General features: G+C 42.5%; 1 protein-coding gene across 5 annotated transcripts in view; it reads right to left on the reverse strand.

Moving 5' to 3' along the window:
- elf1 (E74-like ETS transcription factor 1) overlaps window positions 1-20779 on the reverse strand; it is a 264463-nt gene that overhangs the window by 191039 nt on the left and 52645 nt on the right. Inside the window, exons 1-2 of one of the 5 annotated variants that reach the window (XM_055643906.1) lie at window positions 3615-3647; window positions 3125-3217 (exon numbers count right to left, since the gene is read on the reverse strand). The exons of 1 other annotated variant lie outside the window; for it this stretch is intronic. The gene's annotated coding sequence lies outside the window, so the exon portion shown is untranslated. Of the gene's footprint in view, window positions 1-3124; window positions 3489-3614; window positions 3648-20779 lie in introns of those variants that run through there. 3 more of the 5 variants (XM_055643905.1, XM_055643904.1, XM_055643908.1) reach the window with 3 other exon arrangements.

A 20779-nucleotide genomic window follows, 5' to 3' on the forward strand; every position in this document is an offset into this window, starting at 1 on the left:
TTTGAAACAACTGACAGGAAGAATGCTGAGAGGATGTTTCTTCTGATTGATTGATTAATAGAATTGATAGAATTTATTGCCACACAACCAGGGTCGGTGGAATTTTGGGTTGTCAGCAGCGGTACAATAATAAAGAACACACAACCACAATAAAAATATAACACAAACATCCACCACAGCATTCATCACTGTGGTGGAAGGCACAGAACTTGGCCAGACCTCCTCCATTTCCCCCCGTGGTCAGGACCTCCACCCTCCGCAGCCGTTGCTGCGAGCGTCCAGATGGTAAAGGACAAAGTCAAAGGCAAGGTAAGTCCAGGATTATAGGTTTTGGTCACTCAATTAAGATGTAGATAACAAGGATTTTTTTTTCTCTCAAAGTTGTGTGATCCTTTGGAATATATGCCAGATATATGCGGAGGCCAAGCCATTGTTTACATTCAAGGCAGGGATTGACAGACACTTAAACTGAGTGCGAGTCAGGGGGTAGAAGGAGAGTGTGAATACACTAATTGGATTAACCATGACCTTTTTGAATGGCAGAGCAGGCTTGAGAACTGTTCCTCGCCTTCTGAAACCTGTTACATCAATTGATATTAAGGAATTGGTGGCTTGATGAGAGTGAATATGGAGCTGGTAGTTGTCACCATTCATTTGGAATTGATAGTGAATCACTTCAATGGTTAAAGTTTTGGATGGGTTCGAGTTGGAGATAAAGTGAGATACGCAAGTAGTACAGCAAAGAAAGTTACTGCGAGACAAATTAAAAAAACTCTAGGAAAGAGCCTGGTTTGGAGCCTTAACCCAACTGATAACATTTGAGGAAAGGGAGCTTCAAATTGGAGCAGCAATTTGCAAGGACGAAGGGAAAGAGGAATATGTTTAGTTAAACCCATAGCAATAGGAGCTCATTTAGAAAAGAAGGATAATCATACATCCTTATCAGTAAGACCAAGGCCAGGAAGTATATTTATAGTCCATGGTACCAAGGTCTAAGCGGAAGCTCAGAGGGGATAGAGCCTTTTCTGTTGCTGCTCCGGCACTCTGGAACACCTTGCCGTTGCACATCAGACAGGCCCCCTGACTGTCCATCTTCAAATCCACCCTAAAAACTCATTTTTATTCTCTGGCTTTCGACACTGGCTGAGACATTGCTCCTGTTTTTAGTGCTTTTAATGTCTTTTAATTTTTACTGTTTTATAGTCCTTTGTTTTACGGTTTTTAATGGTTTGTAATAACTTCTTGTCCATGAGTTCTCATGTACAGCTCTTTGTGGCAACTGCAGTTGTTTAAAGTGCTTTATAAATAAAGTTATTATTATTATTATTATTATTATTATAGTCATAGAGTTTTGCAGCATGAAAACAGGCATTTCAGACCAACGTTTTCATGCCGACCAAGATGCCCCATCCACAATAGTTCCACAAACCTGTGTTTGACCCATATCCCTCTAAACCTTTCCGAGCCATATACCTGTCCAAATGTCTTTAAATTGTGTTATAGTACTCTGGCAGCTCGGTCCATAGACCCACCACTCTCTGTGTGAAAAAGTTGCCTGTCAGGTTCCTATTAAATCTTCCCCCTCTCTTTTTTTGTGAGAAGGGATCAAAGTAGTGGGAGATGTCCCATGGATGAGTGATGCTCCAAGTGATCCAGAGAATGGGAAGAAGAGAGCTAGGATGGCCCTGGCTTAAATGAGGTTTACCTGATACTCAGTGGATATGTGGTGACAGAAGAGCTGAGTGGATGACTTAAACTTACTGCAGAACCATTTAAGGTCCTTGTATGTTGAGCTGAAGATGAAGATGGTGGGGGCAGAGGAGGCAGGAGATTGAAGAGAAAAGGCTGAGGATATAGGCAAGGGGAATCATACTCAATTGTGGCATCCAAATTATTTAGCAGCTCACCAACATATATGTAAAAGATTACTTGATAACCTTGACAAGGTATCCAGGGGCAGGAGGCACTTGCAGCACCACACCCACGCCCACACAGCACAATCACAAAACAATTAAAACTTCATGGTATCCATTTTCTGAGAGTCAGTCTGCAGAACAACAAAACCCAGACGCAAAACTGTGCGTGCAACAAGCACGCAATATAACATACATTTTATATTTAAAACTGTATTGGGATCTGGCATGTCAATAAGATTTAAACTCAATTGCAAAATCAAAATCAACAGTTTGGCCATTTAGTGGACTTGGAATCAGACTCCCTGGATTAGCTCTATCAACGGCAAACACCTTTCACAAAGACTCAGCCAACAATATCACTCTTTCAGTAAGTAATGGTCAGGTGACACATTAATTCGCAAACAAACCAGCCCAAACCCACCCACTGCATATCACTCCACTAATGGAACAATTCCATAGATAATGACATGGAAACATATCCCCTTTGCAGCCTGTTCTTGTTCAACTGTGTTTCCCTAAATATCTTCCAGATAGAAATTCCATCTCTAAACAGGCCCTGAAAATACAAATTTGTAAAGGTGCTCCTCAGAACCCAATGATGTGCCAGGTAAACCCAAGTTCCAAGGTTCCTCCTAAATGGTAAAACATAGGGAAATGTAGGGAGCACTTAACACACCTGTTGTCCTGCTTTTGGACAATGGTCTGATACAGACCTTGTGGTGCCAATGGTGACCTTTGGGCCACAAGTATCGAGAGGAACAAAACGGCAGCCATTGGGAAAGGGAGCAAGGACCAGTGGAATGGTCCAGGCCAGGGTGCAGTGAGACCAAATGGGGAAAAGGGAAGGTTGGCAAAGCAATTAAACATGTCAAACTGATGAGAACTAAGCCAATACCAACAAAGCATTGAATATTTCTTTCACTCCCAGTTTCAAAGAAGTGGAGAATGGACCTGCAAATCAATGAACTCCCGCAAAGCTTCATAGATTTCACATTAAAAACCACCAGCACTAAACTCGGCAGCAAAAGGGCTTAATAGTTAACAAGCAAGATTATTGGAACTGGGCTGTTCGGCAGAGACGAGTACAACCGCACAACTGAAGTTTCTACATAGCTCACAACAGTGAATGCAAAATCAGATTTAATGCAACCCCCCCCTCCCCCTTTGGATAGAACATTAACACAAAAATACATCAAGTGATCGATTACCTCAGGAAGCAGAGAGTTCCATGCCGCTCCTTGTATCCATGTATCTGTTTATGCACGCAAATAAAATTCCAGTCAAACGTAAAGAAACCACACCTGTGAAACAGCAGAACAACGAGATGTGAAACCCTACTCCAGTCTCACAACACCGAACGGGAAGTCAAGCAGTTCCGCTTTCAAAACTGTTTCTTTCCTCTTTGCCCCAGAAGTTTCTTTTTAGTTTGTTGACTGCTGACAGAAATGGCTGAATTTGAAGAAAAAAAAGAACTACAAGTTCAACTGCCACTGCATGGTATTTCACTATGACTCACACACCAGACACACATACATACATAGAAGCAAGCCGGTTCTGGGTGAGGCACGCCTACGTACATCAGTCACCCAATGGTTGTTCTCCGCTCCTTATGCAAATGCCTGCAGGTGAGGGGGATGACATTTCTCAGTGACACACAGCAACTGGAAGCCAGTTGAAAAATACAGTGGCTGGGCATACCTGAATTTCAGGCCGAACGAGCGCAGATGACAATGTCGTCCCTCTATGTCTCTCTGCATTTCACTCTCTCTCACACACATTATTGGCTCTCCTAAGCAGCACTATGTGTGTTCAAAATTTACACAACACCCTCCTCGCATGCATCCCCCCCCTTCTCGTCAAATGGAGATTATATATAAAAACACATCTGAAGGGAGTGGCACTCGTAAGCAGTCTGTAAGATATGACAACTGGATAACCTCTTAAAGGGGTAGTGCACTCTGACAAATTCTGAGTGGCATCTCTTGCTGGTTGTTACAGTTTTAATGATACAAACGCAGATGTGAATCCTATTAATGGAGAGCACGAAGAAAGGACTGTGGAAGCTTTCAGCAATTTGAAGTGTGGTAGATAACGTATCAAGATAGGGTTTAGGGCAAGTTTTGAGTCTAATTATTCGACTCCATGGTGTTAATGATCCTCTACACTCCCTTTGGTGTACTCATGCAACCTCTATTAATCCCACTGTAACAGCCCTCTAATCTTCAAGTGTGCTGCACTAGCCCTTTAACCATCAACCACCCTCGAACGCCACAACTGCAATTACATCATTACACCTTTAACCCAAGGAATGTGATGGTTCAAGTCTCTGGTGTTGCAATGAACAGAGCTTATTCTGAGTCATCTAAAGCTATCAATTTGGTTGCTACAAGCCCTTTGTAATTTGCTCAAAGAATGTGGGTATTGCCGGCAAGGTGTGTAATTACTGCCCATCCCTCAGTACCCTGGAGAAGGCAGTGGTGAGCTGCTTGAACCACAGCTGATGTGCTGAAAGTACTCCCACAGAACCTCAAAGATTTTTACATACTGATGATAAAATCACATTCAAGGGAAACTGATTTTTTTTTTCAAAACTTGGATCTGCTGACTTTGCCCTTTACAGAAAGTAGAGGTCACAGTTTTAAGAAGCGTAGTTGAAAGAGCCATCGAGAGTTACTGCAGTGCATCTTGGAGACAATGGATGCCATCAAGCACTGGTGGTGGAGTGAAGAAGACCTGGGGAACATGGGCACCAAACAAGTGGGTTTCTTAAGGTCCTGTCCCACTGTACAAGGTAATTCAAGAGCTCTCCCAAGTTTTTAAAAAATTAAACTCGTGGTAAGTACGTAGAATGTATGTAGCGGCTACGTTGGAGCTCGTGGATGTCTCATAGCGGCTCATAATGCTAACGGCGGGTACTCGGGAAACGCAGTAACTCGTGAAGTTTTTTCAGCACTGTGAAAAATGTCCATGAGAGCCCCAATTACCTACGAACGGCTATTGCCGTAATTCTCCGAGTTCGAATCGGGGAAACAGGAGAACTCTTAAATTACCTCGTACAGTGGGCCAAGCCCTTTAGTCCTGGGAGTTTTGTGCTAAAAATCTAGTTGCAGCTGTATTCAACCAGGCAAGTTGACAATGTTTCATTACACTCCTACCTTATAGAATGTAGATATTGTAGTCGTTTTTAGATGTCAGGAGATGAGTTACCGGATACTCGATGCAGGTTATCAAACTTCTAACCTACTCTTGCAGTCACGGTATTTATTCAGCTGATCTTCGTAAGATGCTGGTCAATAGTAACTCCCACAATATGATGGCATTTGAGAATGAGGATGTCATGTAATGGCAAACATTTAGTCTTGTTCAGGATGGTCTTACACTTAAATTACATAAATATTACGATCCATATATCTGCCCAAGCCTAAAATAGCTGCATATGGCATTGTTTCCTAACATCATGTCAAGGGGTGCATTGTGAAGGTAGGAAAATGGATTTACAGTGCAGATGATATGCATGGTAGGTTCTAAGGGCTGGATGACTGTTCAAAGAGATGACATGTTGCTGACAGGCCAGTTCAGCAGCAAATATTTGACTTTACTGTGTTCCTGACTGTCATATGTGGGTAAGGTGCAAAGAAGTCACTTCGTGAAATCAGCATTCTGAATCTCACTGAAAAATTGTGTCGTTTGATTGGGTCAACATTTTCACAAGTTGCACAGACAAATTTAAAGTTACTAAATCACCCCTCTGGCTGCAAGGAAGACTTTACAAAAGACTGCTATTAAGTTTGATAACTATCTCCTTAAAAATATCAGGGCATTTTTAACATTGGAAGTGTACAATGTTGCACATTCATTAATCGTTTGTTTTCCAATTAACTCTTTTAGTATCAAGCTCCCATAGATAAAGGTTGAATGCGTAGTAGTGTGTTGTGTTCTGGGCCCCAAACCTCACAAGATCTTTGGCTCAGGAAGGTTGGGGTAGGGATTCACCAAATTGACTTCACGACAAACAAAGAGAGTTAAATTAGGCACATCCTCTTTGTATCATCTTAAGTGAGATATAAAGGGATAAACTAAATCAGGCCTGTAATTACAATTAAACGATTTGATAGTATAGATTTTCGAGTAACCATTTCCTTTATTTGAGTACTTGTCCCGAAAAAGGGGCCAACACAAAATTGAAGTGGAATTTCAGGACGAATAACAGGAAATTAAGCACATGGAAACTCAGAATATTGCATCCAGGTCACTGGCTCTGTGAGACAGTAGCTCTACCAGCTGTGCCACTGTGCTGTTCACATCATGAATTTAAATTCAACCAAGCCTTCTGTCTTTGACTTTGGAGCGATATTCTTGCACATTGAAGCACTGATTGAAACTTTCAAGTTGCGATTGATAGACTTTTATGGGGTAACATGGATATAAAGTCTATAAAACCAAGGTAGATAAATGAAGTTACAATGTAGATTAGCCAAACTGAACTAATTGGTGGAATAAGCCATTGAAATATCGAGTCGTGCAACTTGAAACAGTTTTTTCAGATCACCAAATCCCATTTTATTCCTGCTGCAATCCTCATCAATATTGTACCAGATTGTACAACTCACCTAAGGTTATTAGATTTAACCTCCCAACCCTCATGATGTTGGGATGTGCAAGGAAACCAGATCACTTGGGCGAACTTTACAGATACAACACTGAAGGACTCAACCTGGGTTTCAAGGGCTGTGAGGTAATAGATCTACTATCTTTCCCTCCCAGGTGTTTGAATGACATTCTTCACATTTTATGTTTCTAGGTCATTCATTATCATCTAGATTTCTAGCCAATCTGTTTCTATGGTGTTCGATGTAGAAAGAAATGTGAACAATTAGTACTATCCCTTTATGTCCAGATTCACAACATCAACCTTACTGAACCAATTTAAGTTTTCCATTTCCGACATCCACTGCAGGTGGCTTCTATAAATGAAGTGTCCAATTCAATGCCAAATTGCAGGTAACTTTGTTTACCAAGGAACTCGTGCTCCAAAAGCAAAGACAGAAGACTTGGTTGAATTTAAAGTCAAGACCTGAACAGCACAGTGGCACAGTTGGTAGACTTACTGTTTCACAGCGCCAGAGGCCAGGGTTCGATGCTGACCTCAGGTGCTGTCTGTGTAGAGTTTGCATGTTCTCGTGTGGGCCTCCTCCTGGTGCTCGGTCCACATGCCAAAGACATGTGGGTTTATAGGTTAATTGGCCTCTGCATAATTGTCCCTAGTGTGTAGAGAGGGGATGCTGAAGTGAGATAACATAGAATTAGCGTGAATGGGTGATCGATGGTTGGCGTGAACTCGGTAGGCCAAAGGACCTGTGTTCCTGCTGTATCTCTAAACTAAACTAAACAAATAGAAGGTTTCTGTTCCAACTCAAAGATGCATATAGTTCTTCATATATAAGCATGGCCAAAACAACAAGGCACTAGAATAATGTTGAGGCAGTCATGTATACAACACAGCATCGCTGTGGTTTAAGGCGATTTACAGAGTAAATATATTCCTTTCTTCACAGCTTCATTGTGGACACTCACATAAATAGCCAAAACAATTTAGATAGGTTTATTCATGACAATACTTCAAAGGCAGTTCATTAGCTGGCAACAACAAATCCATACTCTGAACTACACTTTAAAAATGTTCAGTGAAGTTTTAAACACACTCGTCGGAAGCCAATGGGATTCTGTTGGCTGCACAGCTGACCCCCAGCTTGTATTTCCATTTGCTAACAAATTGGCCAACCCAATCAAGCCAGAGTCCCACAGGGCAGACTGGAATAAAACAAAGCCACAAGTTCCTGTTCTCGATACATTCAGTTCCTTTACAAAGCTAAGACAAATCATATTAAGTAGTTTAATCATAAATTCAAACCCTGTCATTTCTTTGTTGTTCGGCGTCCAGCTAGAGAACATCTGGAACATTCTGGCAGCTCTATGAGAGGTGCCTCTGAAATTGCCCTCTGGATCTTGATCTTTTAACAAGAAGTCTGCAGTGAAAGCAAAGACATTGGCCTGGAAATTCTTCCTCACTAGGAAAAACCTGATCAAAGTCAATGAACATAAGCCAATGTACGTTTTGTTCATGGTATGGCCCTGCAAAACTCTGGGCATCAGGCACAGTAGGGCTAACCATACACAAAGGTCTTGCCAGACCTCTTCCATTAGAGTCATGGAGCCACAGTCATTTCAGCCACAGCATGAAAACAGGTCCTTTTACCCAACAAATCCACCCCAACTATCCATTGAGCACATTACTAAATTGGAATATTTTAATTTGATGTTTACTGATCCAGGCTCAAAGTTAATCTACTTTAACCACGATATTGCCCGTGTTGAAATAAACACACATCAGCTCATAATTTTCAGCATATTGCTTAACCTCTCCCTGCCTGTGCTTTCTTTCAGACTGACTGGTCATAACCTCCACCTTCCATTTGCTAACCCTCTATGGATCCCACCCTCTGCCACTCTGGTTTAAACACTCTTATATAGCACAACAAACCTTCCTGCAAGGAAATTGCCCCCTTCCAGTTCAGGTGAAACCAGTCCCTCTTGTACAGGTCATCGCTGCCCCAGAAGAGATTCCAATGGTCCAATCTAAATCACTGCCTCCTGACTAACTCCTCAGCCATGCATTCATCCGATTTATCCTCTTATTGCTATCCTCACTAATAGGTGGCACAGGAAGTATTCCAGAGATTACTACTCTCGGAGGTAGCCAAAAATGCTGGAGAAACTCAGCGGGTGAGGCAGCATCTATGGAGCAAAGGAAATAGGCAACGTTTCAGGTCGAAACCCTTCTTCAGACGTTGCCTATTTTCTTCGCTCCATAGATGTATAGTTTTAGTCACCCCATTACGGAAATGATGTAGAGGTTGGAGAAGTGCAGAAGAGGTTATGCAGAATGCTGTCTGGATTATAGGGTAATAGCCATAAGAGGAGATTGGAAAACTTGGACTGTTTTCTCTGAAACATCCGAAGTTCAAGGTAGACATAATAGAAGCATGAAAAATTATGTGAGGCATAGGTAGGCTAGAGTCAGAACCTTTTTTCCCCAGGGTGGGAATATCAAAGACTAGAGGGCATATCTTTAACAAGAGTGGAGTAAACTTTAAAGATGTGTGGGGCCCACACAAAACCCAGAAAAGATGGTGGGTGCCTGGAACACATTGCCAGGGCTGGTAATTGAGGCAGAAATAATAGTGGCAGACAAGAGGCCTTTAGATATGTGCATGGATATGGAGGGATATGCATTCATGTGCTGGCAAAGGACATTGGTTTAACCTGGCACCATGTTCGCCACTGACATTGTGGGATGAAGAGCTATTCCTGTTCTGTGGTGTTTTATGTCTATTTCTTTAGTACTTGTTACGTCTCCGGAGTTTCAACATTTTGTTTCAAGATTGAAATGATAATAGCCCAAAGGCAAATTGCAAGGCATTTTATCAGAATTGTTATTCTTGCAGTGGATCAATATTCTGGAACTGCCTATCTGCACAATTGTGGAAACACCTTCAGCACATAAACCATAAAGGTAACTTCAGTCTGAAGGGCAACCCGCAATGGCAATAAACGCCTGCATTGTCAGTATCACCGTCATCTCAGAACACATTGTTAAAAATTCTCTATTACTTGGATTTAGCACACTAAAGTCGGACTTCTTAACAGAAAGTTTCCAAGTACCAGATTCAAGGCAAGTTGAATTTATTGTCAAGTGCGTAAGTGCAATAAGGTACAAGTACAATTAAACCTTATTTGCAGCAGCAACACAAGCATATGGTCTCTGACATAACTGTTGAATCAATTATAGATAAGTTATACAAATTCTGCAAAAGACAGCAAAAAGAAAAATACTACTTGAGAACACAAGATATTGGTGCAAAACACAATTGGAACATAAGTCCATAGAAGTGCAGGATGTCACCTTCATGCGGCAGCACCTCATGGAGTTGCTTTCGATGTTGGAGAGAGCTGTGGCCATGATTGACCAGGCTGAGTCAATTAAATCACAGTCAGCTCACAGCAAAGCAGCACTTCTACAAATATGAATGATGCATGGAATGCTCCAGTAGTCATTCTCCTGGTGATTCATTGTTTGAACATAGGTTTGAACATAGAAGATTGTTTGGTTCATAATGACTTCACCCACAAAGCAAGAGGTTTATCATCTGCATAATAATTAGAAATAGACGCCACAATTATGCCAGATTTACACACTGCTGCCAATCAGTGGCCAGGAACAAAGGCATAACTTTGTAAACTGGAACATTTACAAATGAAACAGCATGAAAACAGAGTCCAGTGTCCATGCTGTCCGTCCATGCTACCAATTATCTTCCTTTCACTAATCCTGTTTTCCACTGCTTGGTCTGTTCCCTTCCATGTCACTTTCTTATCTGAACAGTTCTCAAAAATGGAGTTCTCAGTACCTCCTCCACCACCCTCTTGGGCAATGTGGGTTGCACCTACTGACTGATCTTGCATCTTTCAGTTACGCACCGGGACAAACAGGAAGAATCACACAGATGGAACCTCCCATGGAGGCTAGGAAGTACTGAGCTATTCATTCAGTCCAATAGAAGCGTAGGAGGTTGAGCGGTGAAGTTATGGAGATGTATAAAATCATGAGGACTGTAGATAAAGTGTAAAGGAATCTAAAACTAGAGCATTGATTTAAATTGAGTGTGGAAAGATTTAATATATTTAACGTCCATAGACAATAGGTGCAGGAGTCGGCCATTCGGCCCTTTGAGCCAGCACCGCCATTCACCATGATCATGGCTGATCATCCACAATCAGTACCCCGTTCCTGCCTTCTCCCCTTCTCCCTTGGCTCTGCTATCTCTATCTAACTCTCTCTTGAAAGCATCCAGATAATTGGCCTCCACTGCCTTCTGAGGCAGAGAATTCCACAGATTCACAACTCTCTGGGTGAAAAAGTTATTCCTCATCTACGTTCTAAATGGCCTACCCCTTATTCTTAAACTGTGACCCCTGGTTCTGCACTCCCCCAACACCAGGAACATGTTTCCTGCCTCTAACGTGTCCAATCCCTTAATAATCTTATTTCAATAAGATCCACTCTCATCCTTCTAAATTCCAGTGTATACAAACCCAATCGCTCCATTCTTTCAACGTATGATAGTCCAGCCATCCCTTGTGACTTTATGAACCTACGCTGCACTCCATCAATAGCAAGAATGTCATTCTTCAAATTTGGAGACCAAAACAGCACACAATTCTCCAGGTGTGCTCTCACCAGGGCCCTGTGCAACTGCACAAGGACCTCTTTGCTCCTATACTCAACTCCTCTTGTTATGAAGGCCAACATGCCATTAGCTTTCTTCACTGCCTGCTATACCTGCATGTTTACTTTCAGTGATTGATGTACAAGGACACTTAGCTTGGAGTCACTGCCACCATTTTACAAACACAAGCTCAAGTTCAAGTTCAACTGAGATCATGTGGTAATATTTCTGCAAAACTTTTAAGGGAACAATACTTTGGAAAACACAAGTTTCAAAATGTTGCACAAAGAGCATAATATTAATATTTTAGTTGAAATTTAGCCTGCCCATTTCTGCAGTTCTAGCTAGCAAAAAGGTCAGTGTGTAATTCCTTGTCTGTGTTTGAGCACTGGTGGTGCGATAACTGCAAGTTTTATATTGACTGTAAGTTTTATATTAACTGTAGAGTAAAATGGTGAAGTTTCTATGGGGCAAGATCATGCCTGTGTTCCCGGTCATTGCTGGTAGTCGACTTGACAGAAGTGCGACAAATCTCTTCCATTGATCAAGGCTTCCACTGGTAATCATTGTACAGATGACACCTTTGCTTTCAGAGTGGGGACATTACAATCAGTAGGATCAAACCCACGAGCTACTAGGAGAAAGATTGACCAGTTCATTCTGGGCAACTATTCAGATTTGTAAGTGCTGCTGAGCAGTGAGTCCACTTTGATTTGATGAATCTGAAGCTGGAGATTTTCTATTGAGAATTTCCACTTTGTGATGAGCTAATTCAGAGAGCAAGAGATTTTATGATGTTTCGGGATGCGAGTCACAACACCAGAAAGAGGGCAAAGACAAATAGCAAAAACAGAATGGGTGCATTGAGTCCAATCAACCTCTAATGAGGCAAGTAAACAGCTGATGTGTCTTCAGGGTTAGTCCACAGTAAGTGCCGCAACAGCATTCCAGGACGGGTCCTAGAAAAAAATACCCTGTACAGAGCAAACTTTAATAGGTTTCAATTCTGGTATTTAACAGAAATAGTCTCTCGCCTTCAGGTCCATTATTAATATTGTTCAAAGGAATTATCATCAGTAAGAAGTGAAGGCCATGAATAGATGGCAAGATCCATATACCAAACAAAAATGCTGGAAATACTCTGGTTGGGCCCCAATGAAAGGCCACAAATTAAAAATGCAAAATGCTTTTTCTCACAATGAATGCTGCAAAACCTGCTGAGTATTTCCAACACATTCTGTTTTATTTCAGATTTTCAGCACTTTTGTTCAACCTTTCTGGGGCTGTTGAATTCATTTCAGTTCACATGTTATTCAATGGTCATTAATTAATCTGCAAAAACTTAATATGGGGCAGATAGGCCAGTCCACGAGAATCTGATCAGACCAAAACATCACATGATAAGGAATGTGAAACAAGAGTGAAACATTTCCATTCTCATCTTCACGACATTGGCACCAATCACTAATAATTATGAAATGTCGTTGTTGATATCCACTCGTCATTTGCACAAAACAAGCCCACACCAGCAGCTAGACGACAAATAACCAACTTAAACTAGAAAAGTTAGTTGAAGGATAAATACAATGTAGAGAAAAACACTGTTTTGCTCTTTTTTGAATCTTCTGTCTGCTAGAATCTTTGGACTGCAGAATGGACTTCAGTTTAACATTTCACAGGAAATGTGAAGAAGCCATGTCAGAAATGGTCATACCGGTAAATGGGTGGGGAATGGGACTGTGAATGGCAAATTCCTCCATACAAACATAGAAAATAGGTGCAGGAATAGGCCATTCGGCCCTTCGAGCCTGCACCGCCATTCAATATGATCATGGCTGATCATCCAAATCAATATCCCATACCTGTCTTCTCTCCATACCCCCTGATCCCTTTAGCCACAAGGGATCCCTTTAGCTCCAAGAGATGTAATTGACAAATGGCATCCTTCTGTCATTAGAAAACAAACACAAGTAGCTAAAGTGACTTGAAGTAACAGCTTCTATTTATAGTTAACTACACAAAAACTGCCCATGATCTGCTCCATTAATTTCCCTGTTGTAACTGAAGTACTCTCAATCCTCATTACCACTGTTGCCAAACATTTAGGCCCGTACTCAACTAATTGCAAAGTTAGACTTTCCTTAAACTTACCGCTCAGTCTAACTAAACCCGATGCACGGTTTAAGAAAGATTTGGTAATCTGGTAGCGAGGTTTAGTTAAAGGTAAAGTCTAAGACGAGTCTAACTTTAGACTTTGGTTTTAACTGAGTCTAAAGTTAGACCGCATTTTAGTTGCCATAGTGACGATGTCTGCTTCTACTGCACATGTGCAATGCAATAGCAGAAGCACGAGCAGACGACAACTTCAACATGGCTGACAAAAAGAAACAGCGGAAAGGAAACTGGGACGCCAGCGAGAAAGAATTTCTCCTGACGTTACTTGCATATAAAATTACAATTATCGATAAAACAAGGTGCTATGACACATTTATTTTGTTTTGGACAACTACATTTTCTCATGTAAAACCATGAATTCAGAAATCTTTGAAAGGATTTCATTCAATATTTCTCAGAAATAAAATGATTTTAACATTTACATTTACCTGTACATTCACAGAATATCTGCCCTTCCGATTGACAAACAGCTGAGCGACTTCTGATTGGGGCGTCTGCAATCAATTGCTCCTATCACGCCAGGAAAGCAGCAATACTGGTAGAAAGCATTTTGTGTGTCATGAACTTGCTGGGGAGTTGATGGGAAGGAGATATAGGTTCTTTTCCGTTGGGCTATGTGGGATGACACCTCCTGGACTATACGTGACATAGATGGCTGTGATAAACCTGCATCATCACCATGCATTAGTTGGAAAGTTCCTATATAGACAATGAAATAATTTCTCTTTTTAAAATGTCCTATCCCTTTTTCTGTTTAACTGACATTAAAAGTAATTTTTTTCTGAGAAAATGTTGATTACCGTATATTGCTATAAAATAAAAAAAATTTAAAAAGACACAACACACTATAGAATTCAACATGAACCGCCATCTTTTCTCTCCGTAGCGAGCTTAAACATTCCTTAAACCTGCCACCTGCTGAGTCTAAATTTTGTGGCAAGTTAGTCTCTAGTCTAAGGTCAGTCTAAGCTTTGGCGATTAGTAGAAAGACAACTTAGACTTTAGTCTAAATATCAGGGATTTAAACCCGCCGTCGAGTCTAAATTGCAGAGTTAAACCTGCTGTTGGGTTTAAAAATAATTAGTAGAATACGGGCCTTAGTGTATTAAAATAAGGCACACATGTTACAAATCAAGATACAAGTGTCTTGCAGGTTTTCATTTGGTGCACTGGAGTGGGTCCAGTGTTGTTTGAAGCACACTTACATTGCTCCCAAACAAATTCTGAAACTCGCTCAACAGCAAAGGTAAACTATATTGTCTGAATGTGAACAGGTGTAAAACTGTACATTACAAGTATGAATTAGAACGTCAAAGGTTCCTTCACTGTACAAAAGGCTACTGGCGTATAGAAACTATTCCTGAGGGGAAGTGCAGAAATAGTTCCCAATAATCAACTGTACAATTAACAGAAAAGAAGAAGTTGAGACAATACACGCCCGTTTTGATTGATGGATCGATGGTGGAGAGAGAAAGCAGCTTCACATTCCTGGATATTATCATCTCAAATGACCTGTCTGAGGACCAGCACATAAATGCAATTGTGTAGAAGACACATCAGCCCCTCTGCTCTCTTCAAAGTTTACAGAGATTTGGTATGTCTCTGAAAATTCTAACAAACCTTTACAGATGAACTGTAGAAACTATCCTAACCAGTTGCATCGTGGCCTGGTTCAGCATTTCCTATGCACAGGAGTGCAAGGTATTGGAGAAAGTGGTGGACTCCGCTGGATCCATGACAGGCATAACCCTCCGATCAGAAGCATCCATGATATGCTACTTCAAGAAGGTGGCATCCATCATCAAGGAGCCCCACCATTCCCTCTTCTCACTGCTACTATCGGGCAAGAGGTGCAGAGGCCTGAAGTCCCACACCACACCACCCCACAAGATTCTACCATGCACTTAGACATTAGGAGTAATTTATAGTGGCCAATTAACTTAACGACCCTCATGGCTTTGGGATGTGGGAAGTAACTGGAGCATTTGGAGGAAACCTATGTAGTGACAGGGATAATGTGTAAACATGGCACAGACAGCACACAAGGTCAATATTGAAATCGGGATTCAGATACTGCGAGACAACAGCTCTACTAGCTGTGCCACTCTGCTGCCCTTGGTTTAGCCCTCCGAGAATTTCACAACTTTATATAAGATGTCCCCTCTTCTGAACTTCAGAGAATATGAATCGCAGCAATTCAATCTGTCCTCAAATCGCAAACATCTCGTCATTTTTCCAACCAATCTTCCCTGCGCTCCCTGTATGGTATGCGTATCCTCTTTTAGTTAAGGGGACAACAACTGTTCACTACAGTCCAGGTATGGTCTCATCGTTACTCCTGTATATAAATTATCTTGTAATTAAAGCTAATATACCATTTCATACTCCTAATCCATCACATTATTGCAGAAGGGATCTTAGGTCCCCATGAACTTAAACATTGCTCAATCTATTGGCATTTAAAAAAACTTCACTTTTCTGTTTCATGCCTCAAAATAGATAACTTCACATTTTCCTATATCACAGCACCATATCCTTGCCCAATCACTCAAGTATTGTCCATCTCCCTGTGAAGCCTCTGTACAACCTCCTCCCAACGCAAAGTCCCACCTTTTTTGGTCGCATGAACAAACTTGGCAGCATGATGTTTGGTTCCATCAGCCAAATCTTTGATATAGATCAAAAATAGTGATTGCTGCGGTACCCCACACATGGCAGCCTGTCAATCTGTAAAAAATATATTTAGAGTCATAGATTAATACAGTGTGGAAACAGGCCCTTCGGCCCAACTGGCCCACACCGCCCAACAGTGTCCCAGCTATACTAGTCCCACTTGCCTGCGCTTGGTCCATAACCCTCCAAACCTGTCCTATCCATGTGCCTATCCAACTGTTTCTTAAATGATGGGGCAGTCGCAGCCTCAACTACCTCCTCTGGCAGCTTGTTCCATACACCCACCACCCTGTGTGTGAAAAAATTACCCCTCGGATTCCTATTAAATCTTTTCCCTTTCACCTTGAAGCTAAGTCCTCTGGTCCTCGATTCCCCGGCTCTGGTTAAAAGACTCTGTGCATCTACCCGATCTATTCCTCTCATAATTTTGTATGCCTATATAAGATCCTCCTATGCTCCATGGAATAAAGACCCAGCCTACTCAACCTCCCCCTATAGCTCACACCCTCTCGTCCTGGAAACATACTCGTAAATCTTTTCTGAATCCTTTCAAGCTTGACAATATCTTTCCTATAATATGGTGTCCAAAACGGAACACAATATTCTAAATGTGGTCTCACCAACGTCTTACATAACAGCAACATTAACTCCCACCTTCTATACTCAATACTTTGACTGATGAAGGCCAAAGTGCCAAAAGCCTTTTTGACCACCTTATCTACCTGCGACTCGACCTTCATGGGACCATGCACTTGTACTCCTAGATCCCTCTGCTCTACACTACCCTGAGGCCTACCATTTACTGTGTAGCTCCTGCCCTCCAAAATGCAACACCTCACACTTCTGTGTATTAAATACCATCAACCATTCCTCCGCCCACCTGGCCAATCGATCCAGATCCTGCTGCAATCGTTCACAACCATCTTCACTATCTGCAAAACCACTAACTTTTGTATCATCAGCAAACTTGCTAATCTTGCCCTGTATGTTCTCATCCAAATCATTGATGTAGATGACAAACAACAACGGTCCCAGCACCGAACCCTGTGGCATACCACTAGTCACAGGCCTCCATTCTGAGAAGCAATCTTCCACCATCACCCTCTGCTTCCTTCCATGGAGTCAATTTGCTATCCATTCAGCTGTCTCTCCTTGGATCCCATGAGATCTAACCTTCCAGAGCAGCCTACCATGGGGCGTCCTGTCAAACGCCTTACTAAAGTCCATGTACACAACATCTATAGCTCTGCCATCATCAACCTTTTTGCTCACATCTTCAAAAAAATCAATCAGATTTGTGAGACACGACCTCCCACATACAAAACCATGCTGACTATCCCCAATCAGCCCTATCCCATCCAAATGCTCGTATTCCCACTTCTTGCTTTCAACCTAATAAACAATTCGATATATACGTCCCCACTTTGCTCTTATCTTGCTGATCAAAAGCCCTAAAAATCCAAACAGCACATCTAGTGACTCTGTGTTAAATAATCTATCAGTTAAATTCTCAATGAACTCCATCAGAATAGTCAAATATGATTTCCCTTTCAAGTACCCCTACTGACTGTTGAATTTGTTATTTCCAGGCGTTCAGATATTACATCCTTCATTATGGATTCCAGCATTCGCTCTACCAGCATCTCAATCTGGAACATCATCTTTTGCTTCCATGGATGCTGAGTTCCCCAGCAGTATATTTTGTTTTTTATCCCAGATTCTAGCAATTGCAGTCTCTTGTTTCTCACTCTCTTGCTGATGTTAGACAACAAGTCAGTACTTCTCTTTTTTCTCTCTCAGGTGCTGATGAAGCTGATGTTGATTCAGCAATTTCTGATTCAGAGAGATACGAAAAGGAAATCATTTGGGGTGGGAGGCAGCTGTTTTCAGAGGTTCTTAGTGTTGCCTGAAAGAAAGACTCAAGATATTTAGTGCAATTTTGTGGCCTGCACATCAGAAGGGACTGAGTGCAATTAGGTCTGCCATAATGAGGTAATTGGCTTGGGAGAATATGCCAACATTGGCTCACTTATCCTACCAATAGATTTGAAGGACTTTTTGGAGATAGTATTTGAAGAAACAGTACTAAATATCCAGCTGTGCCCCTTATACATCTATCTATATCTATGTATTACTAAAACTCTCATCTTGACCACTTCCTGTCAGTGTTGTAATTAAATTTGCGCAAAAACGATCCCCCATAGCGCTACGATTTTTCGCCACCTTACTCACCATTCTCCTCTGCTGCGTCAAATAAGTTTTGTTCCGATCGGTGAAATAGTACAAAAGTTATGAAGGTTTTGAAGGTTCCCCTTCCCCACACCCACCCTCCCCCACAGCCCCCCCCCTCCCCCCAGACCCCATCCCCCACACCAGTCCCTCATCCAAACCGACCTATCCCTCACCCCTCCACCCACCCCCCCCACCCCTCTACCAGGCACGTGCTGTCAGGGTGGGCAAGGTAGGCACTGCCTACCCTGACTAAAATTATTAAATGGTAATAACAATATAAATAGTAAAGGCATGGGAGAATTATGCCTATCTAAGAGATCAAACTCTTAGGTGGGCATAATTCTCCGTGCCTTTCATCCGCAGCATTTGTAACCTTTGAAGATCTGTGCAGCCCACGTGCCATCGGTACTGCTTCAAGCTCGCTCCCCTCCATTGAGTCTGTCCAAAGCAAGCATTGTCTGCGGAGGGCGCTCAGCATCGCCAAGGACTGCTCTCACCCCAACCATGGACTGTTTACCCTCCTACCATCCGGGAGGCGCTACAGGTCTCTCCGTTGCCGAACCAGCAGGTCGAGGAACAGCTTCTTCCCGGCGGCTGCCACTCTACTCAACAACGTACCTCGGTGACTGCCAATCACCACCCCCCCCCCCCCCCCCAGACACTTATTATTATTTATTCAAATCATTTGCTATGTCGCTCTTCCAGGGAGATGCTAAATGCATTTCGTTGTCTCTGTACTGTACACTGACAATGACAATTAAAATTGAATCTGAATCTGAATCTGGGATTTGAAGCGGGGTTGAAGGCAGCTGAAATTCTGCCTTTGCAGGACTGCACATGCACAGCATCATACTGCGCATGCGCAGCACAAGTTTCTTGGCGGAGTTTTCAAATATGGATTGCCATTATTTTAAGTGTCTCTTAGAAAACAAAGAGAAAAGAATGGAGTTTGTGTACCGATAATGTGGTAAGTACATTTCTTGGTGCTTTATGTTTTTAAATACAGTATTTCCCGGGGTGCGGGGATGGGGGGGGAGAGTGTTTGGGTGTCTGACCCGGGGTAAAGTTGTGGGGAGGGCACGAATGGTGTGAAGGAGGGGGTCGGGATCATGCCATATGCGACGCTCCTTGCACGGAGCCACTGCATTGAGGACGGGGGGCGGGGGGGGGAGAAGCAGCTCGGATGGCTGCGAGCGACAGCTGGGCCGGACACCGGAACCGACTGCCACTTCTGCCGGCCCCAGCTCACCTCTGTTAGCTCTCCGTCTAAAAACCTTTCTCCTGCCACTCGCTGGTCTCACTCATGTCAGCTTTCCGTAAATCCTTTAATTCCGACACCCCTGCGATTGAGGTTACTCGGCTGTGGGAATTTAAGGCTTTGCGGGAAGCGGCTGACATGAGCGAAGTTGGCCAGCGGCAGGTGAGAGATGGACAGACGGAGAGCACTGCTAGAGGTGAGCAGACCGGCAGAAAGCACTGAAGTGGCGGCCAGTTTTGCTGTCGGGTCCCGGCGGCCGCTCGCAGCCACCCGAGCTGCTTCTATCCCCGGCTACAATGCGTTGGTTCCGCGCCCGGAGCCCGGAGCGCCACAGCAGCACTGAATGAGTTACTGGCATTATCCCCGACGCCCTCCTTCTCAACACTCCTGCCCTCCCCGCAACTTTACCCCTGGAACAGACTCTCCACACGCTGTGAAAGGAACTCTCCCCCCAATTGGTCCCTTGAACAAGTGTTGTCATTCAATAAGATGACAACTGATTCAACTTTTTCCTGTGCTCCCGTTTTTCCCACCATCTCTCCACCTGCCATCACCTGTCATCCCCACCCATTCAGTAATTCAGAATAAAGGAGACTAGGAAGCCTTGGGCAAATTGAATTGTTACTGTTTTTGTTTTTATTTTTATTTTTACGGAGAGAACAATCTGCGCATGCGAGGTTTAATTTTTTTTTTTAAAGCCAACTGACTGCCTACCCTGAGTAATTACTCCCAGCACATGCCTGCCCTCTACCCTCCCCCTTCTTTGCTGGAGTATCTGGAATTCAGATGCAATAGTGGATATCAGCATGAAAATTGAGACACCTTCCACAACATCTTGGCCAACAACAAAACAGACCAGTTGAACATTAATTTTGTATATGAGATATTACTGTTTGCATGTTGTCTGTCATGTTTTCCCACATACTAACAGTTACTGTGCACTAGTAGATTGCAACAGGTTGAGACTAATGGAAGTATCACCTTAATTGTACCAGACAGTCATTTCTGAAACCACTCACTGAACCACTAAAGTTAGTCAATGAAAACAATCACGCCTCCCCTAACATAAAAAACATCAATAATATAGTCTCAGCTCATTTTACATATTTCAAAGTGATCATGAAAAAAAGGCAGGGAATAAAAGTCTAAAATTGAGGGATGGCCAACTTTATTGAGATAAGACTGGATTTGGCCAAGATAGACTGGTAGCATCTATTGCCGGTAAATCAGCATCTGCA

The sequence above is a fragment of the Leucoraja erinacea genome, chromosome 12 (assembly GCF_028641065.1).
Source record: "Leucoraja erinacea ecotype New England chromosome 12, Leri_hhj_1, whole genome shotgun sequence".
Lineage (NCBI taxonomy): Eukaryota > Metazoa > Chordata > Chondrichthyes > Rajiformes > Rajidae > Leucoraja > Leucoraja erinaceus.